Source organism: Elaeis guineensis, chromosome 3 (assembly GCF_000442705.2).
Source record: "Elaeis guineensis isolate ETL-2024a chromosome 3, EG11, whole genome shotgun sequence".
NCBI lineage: Eukaryota > Viridiplantae > Streptophyta > Magnoliopsida > Arecales > Arecaceae > Elaeis > Elaeis guineensis.
This window is the reverse complement of record NC_025995.2, coordinates 7717408-7721159: the sequence shown is the minus strand read 5'-3', so window position 1 is coordinate 7721159 and position 3752 is coordinate 7717408.

The following is a 3752-nucleotide window of genomic DNA, read 5'->3' as shown; positions in this document are numbered from 1 at the left end:
GAATCCTAGTCTTACTAGGGTTCAATCTATGACTTGTTCAAATTTGATTTCTCAAATCAAATCAAACCAAAACTAATCAATCTAATTAAAATAAGTCTTAATATAATTAAAAATCTAATTTAATCAGATTAAATTAGATTTAAATCTGATTTAATTTTTTAATCGAATTAAAAATTAGGTTGATCCAAGTCCTAATTGAACTAGGACTAGTTTTTCCTTGCACTTGGCTTATCCAATAAACTCATTAGACTTGATCCAATTAAATTCAAATCAAATCTAATTAAATCATACTCAATTAGACTTAATCTCAGCCCATTGGCTTAATCAAATTAAGCCAATTAGCAATCGAATTGCTAATCGATCCTCCTGTAACACTTGCACTAGGTTAAATGTCAATCGTTTTGATCGTTTAACCCTAGAATGATTCTTAATCGTTGATCAACCATCCGATCGGATCGTGAACTCTAATGTGTGTGACTCATAGGTTCGAACCTAAGCTGGTAGTATAGAAATAAGTTTCTGTACCAATCAAAGTGACCATCTAGCAATGGTACCCGACGGTCGGATAGGTCGAATGTGTAGAACAACATCCTTAGAACCTATGCGGATATAGTTTCCATATAATTCATTCTCTTGACCAAAATGCTCATAGAACACCTTAGAGTTCAACTGTTAACTCTGATCAGGTTGTCTACATTTATTTCAAAATATCAAATCCATCTGATGAATTATCCTGGCCAAGGTTTTGGTAAATTGAAATACAGCGACTCATTCTTCTCCAACTCTTGGAGTGGTCAATCCCATCTTGATCGCACTCCAACTTCGCAAGTATTTGACTGTGCCCAGAAGCCTTCATCACTGAATTAAAAATTAGTTAGTTTAGTACAAAGCACAGTGAGTTGCTTGCAAGTCACTGAGGCGATCATAGGTCTAAGGGACACTTATACTATATCCCATCAGAGACATTTTGACAGCAGAATACTTGGAGTTCGTCATATTGATTGATGATGTACCCTTACATCTCACCTGTATCCATACCAGTGTCTCCACACTCCTTGGTTAAGAGGACAGCCAACCCATATGGCCTACAGCGACCTATGCTCGATAGAAGCTGTCATCCTTATTAACAGCCTATCATTTGGTCGAAACAGTTTTAAAACTAATCGATAAATCTTTCTTTATCGAACCTAAATAGTCCTAAAGATTTCATCACAACAAGGAGTTCGTTAGAAGATAAAATTTATGATGAAAATACCAAAAATATATTTTATTTATTAAAAATCAATTACAATACAAGATTGCTCAACCGTCAACAGGCTGACGATTGGTTTTTGGATATATTTCCAATAATGCATATCTCAAATTTTTTTTATAAGCTAACGAAGGAGTTCGGAGGGCGTTAGCTGAGCTGGCGTGTTAAAAAAAATCCAGCATTCAATGAGACGCGATACGATGTAAGGCCAGCACGTGACTGTATCATCTTCTCTGCCACCATCTTTCGGTAACCCCCCCACCCACCTCCTCTCTTCTTCTCTCTCTCCCCCCATCCATGGTTGTCATCTTTCAATAATCCCCCCCCACCTGTGCCTCCTCTCTTCTTCTCTCTCCCCCCACCACGATCGCCGTCTTCTGATAACACCCCACCCGTGCCTCCTCTCTTCTTCTCTCTTTCTCACGGCCACCGTCTCATCTCCTCCTAAACCGAGTTTCCTATCTTGCGACTGACATCTCCTCTCCTCTCAAACCCTCCATCGACCATTATGAATATTTTTATGAATTACATTTAAAAATTTATATTCTCGTTGTTTCTCATTATTTATGTTTATATTGAGAGGATAAATACAAACTGCAAATAATCCTGGATAGGATAAACACTCCATCTACGATAAATAATAAGAGAAGAGGATAAACATTTAGTTTTGTGAAAATAAACATAAATTATCAAAGTATAAATATAAATTTTAAATAATAAATAAAAACTGTGAATAATAAATACAAATAAACTGCGAATAAATACAAACTCTGTGTAGATAAATAGAAATTATGAATAATAAATATAAATTTATGTCAATAAATAAATTTTTTTAAGATAAATACAAATTCGAGTTCAAAAGTTAAGTGATCTAAGGTCCATCCACGATAAACAACAACCAGAGAGAAAAAGAGAAGGATAAATATTAAGTCCTATGAAAATAAACACAAACTATCAGAGAAAAATATAAATTTTAAATAATAAATAAAAACTATGAATAATAAACATAGAGTGACTCTGTATAGATAAATAGAAATTATGAATAATAAACATAAATTTTATCGATAAATAAAATTTTTTAAGATAAACACAAATCCAATTAGGCTCCGATTAAGTTTATGTTTATTATTTGGAGTTTATGTTTATTATTTGAAGTTTATGTTTATCCTTCAATAGTTTGTATTTATTTTCATAGGACTAAGTGATTATCCTCCTTCCTCTTTTGTTGTTTATCGTGGTGGACCAAGAGCACTCGATGAGTTTATATTTATCTGAGAAATTTTTGTTTATCAGTACAGAATTTTTATTTATTATTTTATTTTTTATTTATTATTCAAAGTTTATATTTATTATTTAGAGTTTCTATTTATTATTTGAAGATTGTGTTTATCTTTAGATAGTTTATATTTATTTGGATAGGACTTAATGTTTATCATTCTCTTTTGTATTTTATCCTAGATGGACCATTGGATCACTCAACTTTTGAACCTCGAGTTTGTGTTTATCCTGAAAAATTTTTATTTATCGATATGAATTTATATTTATTATTCATAGTTTGGGTTTCTATGCAAAGGTCAATTATGATCCAACCTGAAGAGCCCGCGTTATAATCCTAATAAATTTTTTGTGAGGTCTGTAGTGTTTATCTTAGAAAGTTTCTGTTTATCGATATTTTATTATGCAAACTACTATCATCTATCATCATGATGGATTTCAGACAGCTTTCAGAGTTATGCATAGGTGCCTTTAGCCTTCATGAATATTTTTTTTATCTCCACAAAATAGAGGATCCGCTCCTCTTCTTCCTCCTTCATTCATGGAACAAGGTTAATAAATCAATAAAATTTAAGCCTAAAATTGAAGAAATTGACAAAAGAAGCTGGAAGGATTCATGAAGGATGCTGGTAGGATTCATGAAGACGCACCTCCTCTCTTCATCACATGTAGATGCCTACATGTGAATTGTAACATGTGAATTATAGGCCCTACAATTCACATGTAGGCACCTACAATTCACATATAGGTGCCTATAATTCAAATAGGTGCCTACATGCGAAGGAGGCTGTCGGCAGGGCGATGGAGGCCAGTGATGACACAGTCAGGTCCAACGGACGTGCGAGCGCCTCATCTAGGAGCATGTAGCACTTATATATGAATTGTAGGTGCCTACATGTGAATTGTAGGTACCTACAATTCACATGCAGGCATCTACAATTCATGTAGGCACCTACATACGATGGAGGCTGCCAGTGGAGCAGCCAGGCCCGACGGATGCATGATTGCCTCGCCTAGGAGCATGTAGTACCTATATATGAATTGTAGGTACCTACATGTAAATTGTAGGCATCAACAATTGATGTAGGCATCTATAATTGAATTATAGGCGCCTACAATTCATGTAGGCGCCTACATGCGGAGGTCTCCATCAACGGCGGCACAGCTAAGTCCGACGGATGCACGAGCTTCTTGCCTAGAAGTATGTAGGTGCCTACATGCGAAT